The sequence below is a fragment of the Palaemon carinicauda genome, chromosome 9, assembly GCF_036898095.1.
Source record: "Palaemon carinicauda isolate YSFRI2023 chromosome 9, ASM3689809v2, whole genome shotgun sequence".
NCBI classification, from domain to species: domain Eukaryota; kingdom Metazoa; phylum Arthropoda; class Malacostraca; order Decapoda; family Palaemonidae; genus Palaemon; species Palaemon carinicauda.
In genome coordinates, this window is record NC_090733.1 from 129,390,160 (window position 1) to 129,400,159 (window position 10,000).

Here is a 10,000-nt window from a genome sequence, read left to right on the forward strand (position 1 = left end):
AGATTTATAATTTCAATGAAATATCTGACCTACTGAAGCAAAGGTTAATATGAGTTGATTTTTCTCGGTAATATTTTTATTTGAAATATTTCTTGAATATCTGTAACACTTCCTAACATATTTTCTAACACTGCTTAAGTAACACCTATTCTAAAAATTACTAAAATGCTACGTAACTCTCTTCAAAATATTTCTAGATATTTTGGAGATATGCTTCTAAATTATTTCTCTTGCTCACATGGAAGGGTACTTGATTTAACACTGTATCATGAATGTAATTCAAATATATATATATATATATATATATATATATATATATATATATATATATATATATATATATATATATATATATTTGTGTGTGTGTGTATATTAATCTATATATACATATATATATATATATATATGATATATATATATATATATATATATATATATATATATCATATATATGCATATATATATTTATTTATTTTTTGAGTCACATTGCATTTTAATTTCAGGGCAAAAGAAGAGTTCTCATTTCGACTTGCAAATCAAAACTTTATTTTGATAATGATAACGAGTTAAGCAATATTTTCAAACGCATATTTTCAATATTACTGTTAATTTAGTTTGTATATGATTTATTAATTTTTTTGCATGATAATTTCTAACCATATATATACAGTATAACACTGAAATATCATACCATTCTGAACTGTTAAATATACTAAATTTGTTTGTATTGAATATTGCCTATATTTATTTTTATCTTTAATGTAAAGCAGTATAATAAAACAGCTTAGATAAAAAATACCTTATGGCCATATGTTAATGAAAGAGAAATTTATTTCTTAAAACTTCTTACCTGGTGGATGACAACAACTTTGCCTATTACGTAATACCAGTCTATCCCTGGGGAGCTCAGCCAACAGTTTCTAAAACTAAATAGGTTTAGCGGCTTACTAGACAGAATCAGCTGTTTCGGAAAACTTAAATAGTCCCTTTTCGTCAGGACGACATCACGGCACAACGTATAACGCCTCACTTATTAACGTTATTCACCTCTGTAACTCGACAACAGCTTCCAGTGGCAAAAAATATTCGACCAGACGTTGAATCGACCGCTGTTGGTAGGAGCCGTTAAAGAGGAGGGAGGCTCAGGCGAGAGTTAAACTCGACTTGCGACTGAGACTAGAAGTTTATGACCCAGCTACAACTCTTTCTCTTTTCGCCTTCAATGTTGGTCTCTTCCTCCCTCCTCCTACTCCTCCTCACCTCTCCTCTTCCTTCCCCCTCTTCCTCCTCCTCCTCTTCCTTCCCCCTCCTCCTCCTATCCCCATTTTCTCTACTTCCTCCTTCAACACCACCGCCAACATAGCTAGAGAGTCGGTGATGATGAAGGGAGAGAATGGGGAACTATACGTTGACTTTACCTTTTTGATTCCCGCTACAACTTTTTTATCTGTTCCCCCTTTCGCTTCATCTCCCCCCTCCCATTTCCTCACTTTCTCTACTTCCCCTTCACCTAGACCAACGACACACAGAGGAAGAGATAATGTTGGTAAGAGGAAAGAAATGGAAAAGAAAACTTGACTTAGGTTGCCTAGCTACTACGGCGGGGACCGGTTGTACTGAAATTAGAGGCAATTCATTCATAAAAGTAAAGGACGTCGCTCATTCATTGAACTTGAGGTCAACAAATCAAAAGACCTGAAATGATCAACTGGTTAATCTGTGTTACTTTAGTTTTAACTTGTCTTTGTGGCCTCTTTATATCTGATCGCTCTTCGTAATAAACTTCGAGTAAACTTTTGCTTAATCCATTATTATTATTATTATTATTATTATTATTATTATTATTATTATTATTATTATTAGCAAAGCTACAACCCTAATTGGAAAAGCAGGATGCTATAAAACCAAGGGCTCCAATAGGGATAAATAGCCCAGTAAGGAAAGGAAATAAGGAGTAAATAAACTATATGAGAAGTGAAATAAAATATTTCATTTCATTTTTATTATTATTATTATTATTATTATTATTAGCAAAGCTACAACCCTTGTTGGAAAAGCAGGATGCTATAAGCCCAAGGGCCCCAACAGGGAAAGTTAGCCGAATGAGGAAAGGAAACGAGGAAATAAAGTATATGAGAAGTATTGAACAATTGCAATGAATTCTTTTAAGAACATTAACAACATCAAAACAGATCTTTCAAATATAAACAATAAAAAGAGACTTATGTCAGCCTGTTCAACATGAAAACGTTTGCTGCAAGTTTCGTTATTGACAACTGAAGTCTGACAAGATATAATAATAATAATAATAATAATAATAATAATAATAATAATCTTTATTTCAGCAGAAGCCATATACAGAGTTACAATAAGGGTACAGTGATCTTATAATTTTTGACATCGGTAAAAAAAAAAGATGAGATATGCAATAATATCAGTGGTATATTATAAACATCAATTACCAGGTTGACCACAGACATCTAAGGTCTGGGTAACAAAGTCACAATAGAATTAACGCTTAACAATGATGATAGCATACATATTAGCAAACAAAAGGAGAGGGAGAAAGAAATAAAAAATGGAGATGACAATGATAAATATGTTGGAACAGAAATTGCTTGAATAATGAAAGAACACTGGGGAGGGAAAAAAAATCTTAAAATTGACACCCAGCCTCCACTGACTCTACACATCTCCGGGCAAACTAGACCTAAGTTGTGACAGAGTTTTGGTAAAGCCTCTGCCCAGTAACAACAATTTCAAGGTGTCCTTCACTCGCTCAACGCTAAAAATAGATGTGCTAGATCTTTATAAGGAACTTTCTAGGATCTTGCCTTCAATTATCGATGAGATGCTGCTCCACTTCTATGTCAAGGATGCCTGAACTTTAAGAAATACAGAGACCGGGCAGAAGTGAAAATGACCATGTCAATAAAACTGATAAATCTTTGACCTTCGTCAAATTCTACAAGTTTAATGGTTTAAAGGCCGCTCATAAATGGCAAAGGTAAGGGACAGTGACATTGCCCTATCAGGCAGGATAATGCCCTAGAGACTGACCTTATATACATATGATCAGCGCCCAAGCCCCTTCTCCACCCAAGCTAGGACCAAGGACATGGCCCTATTGAGCAGGACAATGCCCTAGAGACTGACCATAATACATATGATCAGCGTCCAAGCCCCATAAGGCTCCACCCAAGCTAGGACGAAGGACATGGCCCTATTGAGCAGGACAATGCCCTAGAGACTGACCTTATATACATATGATCAGCGCCCAAGCCCCCTCTCCACCCAAGCTAGGACCAAAGAGGGCCAGGTAATGGCATCTGATGACTCAGCAGATAGACCTATAGGCTCCCTCAAACTCCCCATCCTTAGCTCACAAAAATGGTGAGGTTGGAGCGACCAAAGAAACTAACGAGTTTGAGCGGGACTTGAATCCTAGTCTGGCGTTCAACAGTCAGGGACGTTGCTACATCGGCCACCACAACCCACAAGTGTTAAGAGATTTATCTAACAGCTGTTTAAACTTAGGATAACGCAGAGCAATAAAAGCAGATAACCTTTGAATGACTACGAAGGATTTTCATTTAAATTCACATATTGAAAAGATCAAGGCTGTTTAAATCGAACGGGAGATATGAAACAAGCTTATGGCTTAATCGTTTTTTTTTTCTTTTCTTTTTTTTTTCCTTTTTTTTTAAGAAATCGTTAGACCTTCCTGAACATTAGGCCTTCGAACTAAATCTGGTCCCAGCTATAAATTTTTTATAGTTCTATAAAACATTATCTAAAATATCTATGCCGGTACTGAACAGTATTATCAGAATATTCAGTGTAACATGTAGCCATTTTAAATGAATGGAGAGAATTTCTCAATATTACATGATAATTATTCATATATTTCGTTTTATAATCTCACACTTGCTTGCTTGACTAATGAGAAATCTTTTGACCTTACTTCCTATGCCTGAAGGACACATCATAAATAATAATGATAATAATAATAATAATAATAATAATAATATTGATGATGATGATGATAATAATATTGATAATGATAAGATGACAATGATTATGAGGATGATAGTAATAATAATAATAATAATAATAATAATAATAATGAAGAAGAAGATCAATTATTGTCTTCGCCAAAATCAAACATTTAGCGAAGGGTATGTATTCTTATTCATTCATTTGTTTGATTGTGAGAATCTTTACGCAAAAACTACAGTACCGATTTTGACCAAATTTGGTAGTCATATTGGGTATGACCTAAGGATGAATCTGTAACATTTTGAACAAAGGACATCAAAGTACAAGTACACAGCAGTACTTTGAAATTAATCACAATGTTAAGTAAATGGCAAATATTTTGTTATTTTTTATTTTTTATTTGTGTACTATGCTACTCAAAAACTACTGAACCAATTTCAACTAAATTTGGTGGACATGTTTGTTATGGCCCAAGGACAAATCCATTAGATTTTGAAGAAAATTCATCGAATACAAGTACGAAGAGGAGTTGAAAAGGCCGCTCAATAAATAAGTGCAGAGACAGGGCAAAAGTGAAAATGTTTAGGTCTTTTTCAATAAACAAGTGCAGAGACCGGACAGAAGTGAAAATGTTTAAGCCTATTTCAATAAACAAGTGCAGAGACCGGGCAGATGTGAAAATGTTGAGGCCTATTTCAATAAACAAGTGCAGAGACCGGGCAGAAGTGAAAATTTTAGGCCTATTTCAATAAACAAGTGCAGTTTATTGAAATAGGCCTCAATATTTTCATTTGTGCCTGGTCTCTGCACTTGTTTATTGAAATGGGCCTAAACATTCTGCCCTGTCTCTGCACTTGTTTATTGAAATAGGCCTAAACATTTTCACTTTTGTCCGGTCTCTGCACTTGTTTATTGAAATAGGCCTAAACATTTTCACTTCTGCCCTGTCTCTGCACTTGTTTATTGAAATGGGCCTAAACACTTTCACTTCTGCCCGGTCTCTGCTAAGACTGCTTAGCATGGCGAAGGCATGCTCTCTACTGAGTGCCCCTCTAGCTATTCTCTGCAATGCAACGAAATCATTAAGAAAATACAAAAAGCAACATTTCTGAGGTTTTCTAAAGATATTTCGTTAAAAAAAGTTCCACTGATGTTTTCCAAAGACAGATGTCTCATAAAGAAAGTTCAAGATCAGTCACGCAAGAAACCAGCCCAGCTGTTAAAAAGTTAACACTTAAATGGAATAAAAAATGGTATCTCACCTCAACATTTTTGTATATTCATCATCATCTCCTCCTACGCCTATTGACGCAAAGGGCCTCGGTTACATTTCGCCAGTCGTCTCTATCTTGAACTTTTAATTCAATACTTCTCCATTCATCATCTCCTACTTCGCGCTTCATAGTCCTCAGCCATGTAGGAATGGGTCTTCCAACTTTTCTAGTGCCTTGTGGAGCCAAGCTGAACGTTTTTTTTTATATAATCTATCTTGGGGAGTGCGAAGAGTATGCCTTAACCATCTCCATCTAACCCTCATCATGATCTCATCCACATATGGCACTCGAGTAATCTCTCTTATAGTTTAATTTATAATCCTGTCCTGCCATTTAACTCCCAATATCCTTCTGAGGGCTTTGTTCTCAAATCTACTAAATCTATTGGAGAGTGTTTCATTGTCATACCATGACTCCTGTCCATAGAGTAACACCGATCTCACTAAAATGATATATAGTCTGATTTTTATATGGAATTTCAGGAGATTTGATTTCCAAATTTTACTTAATCTAGACATTGTCTGATTCGCTTTTTTCAATCTTTCACTAAACTCTATTTCATTCATTATTGAAGTTCTTGAATTATAAGAGGATATTTTATAGGTTGTTCCAGGCAAAAAATCTCCTGCTTTGTACAGAGGTAACGTGTTCGTCTAGGATTTGCATGGCATCAGGTCGATCCCAGCCAGGGACCATGAGTTTAAGCTGTTTTCCGGGGAGGCCACTGCTGTGGTCGGGCACCACATTGGGGTGTTGGGCTTGTCCGGCTGACGGTCTGGTGAGTATCTTTTCTGGGGATACTGGAACTGAAACTAGACACCTTTACCTGTAAAGGTTTAAAGGCCGCTCATGAATGGCAGAGGCGAGGGACAGTGTCATTATCCTATCAAGCAGGACAATGCCCTAGAGACTGACCATATATACATATATACGTATGATCAGCTCCCAAGCCCCATATCCATCCAAGCTAGGACCAAGGAAGGCCAGGCAATGGCTGCCGATGACTCAGCAGATAGACCTACAGGCTCCCCCAAACCCCCATCCTTGGCTCACAAGGATGATGGTGAGGTTGTAACCACTATGGAACCAGGGAGGGCCAGGTAATGGCTGCTGATAACTCAGCAGATAGACCTACAGGATTCCCCAAGGCTCCCCTATTTAGATCACTGGGATAATGGTGAGGTTGTAACCACTATGGAACCAGGGAGGGCCAGGTAATGGCTGCTGATAACTCAGCAGATAGACCTACAGGCTTCCCCAAGGCTCCCCTATTTATCTCACAAGATGATGGTGAGGTTGCAGGTACTATGGGACCAAGGAGTGCCAGGCAATGGCTGCTGAGGACTCAGCAGATAGACCTACAGGCTCCCCCAAACCCTCATCCTTGGTTCACAAGGATGTGAAGTTGCAGCGAACAAAGGAACTAACGAGTTTGAGCGGGACTTGAATCCCAGTCTGGCGACCATCAGTCATGGACGTTACCTTTATTTTCATAACGTTCCGTATTTCAAGTTTCGAATTAATCACTTCTCCTTTATGAGAAAAAAAAAAAAACCTATAATTCATCTCAGAATAAAAAGGCTATCATTTTTCCAAATTTTGGAATTTGGATAAAAAGGCCACAATTTTTCCAAACTTTTGAATTTGGAAAAAAGGCTATAATTTTTCCAAACTTTGGAATTTGGATAAAAAGGCTATCATTTTTTCAAACTGGAATTTGGATAAAAAAGCTATCATTTTTCCAAATTTTGGAATTTGGATAAAAAGGCTATTATTTTTCCAAATTTTGGAATTTGGATAAAAAGGCTATAATTTTTCCAAATTTTGGAATTTGGATAAAAAGGCTATCATTTTTCTAAATTTTGGAATTTGGATAAAAAGGCTATCATTTTTCCAAACTTTGGAATTTGGATAAAAAAGCTGTCATTTTTCCAAACTTTGGAATTTGTTTAAAAAGGCTATCATTTTTTCAAACTGGAATTTGGATAAAAAAGCTATAATTTTTCTAAATTTTGGAATTTGGATAAAAAGGCTATCATTTTTCTAAATTTTGGAATTTGGATAAAAAGGCTATCATTTTTTCAAACTGGAATTTGGATAAAAAAGCTATAATTTTTCTAAATTTTGGAATTTGGATAAAAAGGCTCTCATTTTTCCAAACTTTGGAATTTGGATAAAAAGGCTATCATTTTTCCAAACTTTGGAATTTGGATAAAAAGGCTCTCATTTTTCCAAACTTTGGAATTTGGATAAAAAGGCCATCATTTTTCCAAACTTTGGAATTTGGATAAAAAGGCTATCATTTTTCCAAACTTTGGAATTTGGATAAAAAGGCTCTCATTTTTCCAAACTTTGGAATTTGGATAAAAAGGCTATCATTTTTCCAAACTTTGGAATTTGGATAAAAAGGCTCTCATTTTTCCAAACTTTGGAATTTGGATAAAAAGGCCATCATTTTTCCAAACTTTGGAATTTGGATAAAAAGGCTATCATTTTTCCAAACTTTGGAATTTGGATAAAAAGGCTCTCATTTTTCCAAACTTTGGAATTTGGATAAAAAGGCCATCATTTTTCCAAACTTTGGAATTTGGATAAAAAGGCTATCATTTTTCCAAACTTTGGAATTTGGATAAAAAGGCTCTCATTTTTCCAAACTTTGGAATTTGGATAAAAAGGCTATCATTTTTCCAAACTTTGGAATTTGGATAAAAAGGCTCTCATTTTTCCAAACTTTGGAATTTGGATAAAAAGGCCATCATTTTTCCAAACTTTGGAATTTGGATAAAAAGGCTATCATTTTTCCAAACTTTGGAATTTGGATAAAAAGGCTCTCATTTTTCCAAACTTTGGAATTTGGATAAAAAGGCCATCATTTTTCCAAACTTTGGAATTTGGATAAAAAGGCTATCATTTTTCCAAACTTTGGAATTTGGATAAAAAGGCTCTCATTTTTCCAAACTTTGGAATTTGGATAAAAAGGCTATCATTTTTCCAAACTTTGGAATTTGGATAAAAAGGCTCTCATTTTTCCAAACTTTGGAATTTGGATAAAAAGGCTCTCATTTTTCCAAACTTTGGAATTTGGATAAAAAGGCTATCATTTTTCCAAACTTTGGAATTTGGATAAAAAGGCTCTCATTTTTCCAAACTTTGGAATTTGGATAAAAAGGCCATCATTTTTCCAAACTTTGGAATTTGGATAAAAAGGCTATCATTTTTCCAAACTTTGGAATTTGGATAAAAAGGCTCTCATTTTTCCAAACTTTGGAATTTGGATAAAAAGGCTATCATTTTTCCAAACTTTGGAATTTGGATAAAAAGGCTCTCATTTTTCCAAACTTTGGAATTTGGATAAAAAGGCCATCATTTTTCCAAACTTTGGAATTTGGATAAAAAGGCTATCATTTTTCCAAACTTTGGAATTTGGATAAAAAGGCTCTCATTTTTCCAAACTTTGGAATTTGGATAAAAAGGCCATCATTTTTCCAAACTTTGGAATTTGGATAAAAAGGCTATCATTTTTCCAAACTTTGGAATTTGGATAAAAAGGCTCTCATTTTTCCAAACTTTGGAATTTGGATAAAAAGGCTATCATTTTTCCAAACTTTGGAATTTGGATAAAAAGGCTCTCATTTTTCCAAACTTTGGAATTTGGATAAAAAGGCTCTCATTTTTCCAAACTTTGGAATTTTGATAAATAGGCTATCATTTTTCCAAACTTTGGAATTTGGATAAAAAGGCTCTCATTTTTCCAAACTTTGGAATTTGGATAAAAAGGCTATCATTTTTCCAAACTTTGGAATTTGGATAAAAAGGCTCTCATTTTTCCAAACTTTGGAATTTGGATAAAAAGGCCATCATTTTTCCAAACTTTGGAATTTGGATAAAAAGGCTATCATTTTTCCAAACTTTGGAATTTGGATAAAAAGGCTCTCATTTTTCCAAACTTTGGAATTTGGATAAAAAGGCTATCATTTTTCCAAACTTTGGAATTTGGATAAAAAGGCTCTCATTTTTCCAAACTTTGGAATTTGGATAAAAAGGCCATCATTTTTCCAAACTTTGGAATTTGGATAAAAAGGCTATCATTTTTCCAAACTTTGGAATTTGGATAAAAAGGCTCTCATTTTTCCAAACTTTGGAATTTGGATAAAAAGGCTATCATTTTTCCAAATTTTGGAATTTGGATAAAAAGGCTATAATTTTTCCAAATTTTGGAATTTGGATAAAAAGGCTATAATTTTTCCAAATTTTGGAATTTGGATAAAAAGGCTATCATTTTTCCAAACTTTGGAATTTGGATAAAAAGCTATCATTTTTTCAAACTTTGGAATTTGGATAAAAAGGCTATCATTTTTTCCAAACTTTGGAATTTGGATAAAAGGGCTATCATTTTTCCAAACTTTGGAATTTGGATAAAAAGGCTATCATTTTTCCAAACTTTGGAATTTGGATAAAAAGCTATAATTTTTCCAAACTTTGGAATTTGGATAAAAAGCTATCATTTTCCCAAACTTTGGAATTTGGATAAAAAGGCTATAATTTTTCCAAACTTTGGAATTTGGATAAAAAGCTATCATTTTTTCAAACTTTGGAATTTGGATAAAAAGGCTCTCATTTTTCCAAATTTGGGAATTTGGGTAAAAAGGCTATCATATTTTCAATCTTTGGAATTTGGATAAAAAGGCCATCATTTTTCCAAACTTTGGAATTTGGATAAAAAGGCC

General features: G+C 34.4%; 2 protein-coding genes across 3 annotated transcripts in view; one reads left to right on the forward strand and one right to left on the reverse strand.

Annotated features, from left to right (window-relative positions):
- LOC137647143 (major facilitator superfamily domain-containing protein 12-like) overlaps nt 1–1,154 on the reverse strand; it is a 169,279-nt gene extending 168,125 nt beyond the window's left edge. The window contains exon 1 of the mRNA XM_068380415.1: nt 851–1,154. The gene's annotated coding sequence lies outside the window, so the exon portion shown is untranslated. The remainder of the gene's footprint in view (nt 1–850) is intronic.
- Amacr (Alpha-methylacyl-CoA racemase) overlaps nt 1–10,000 on the forward strand; it is a 302,904-nt gene that overhangs the window by 184,357 nt on the left and 108,547 nt on the right. The gene's annotated exons all lie outside the window — the stretch shown is intronic.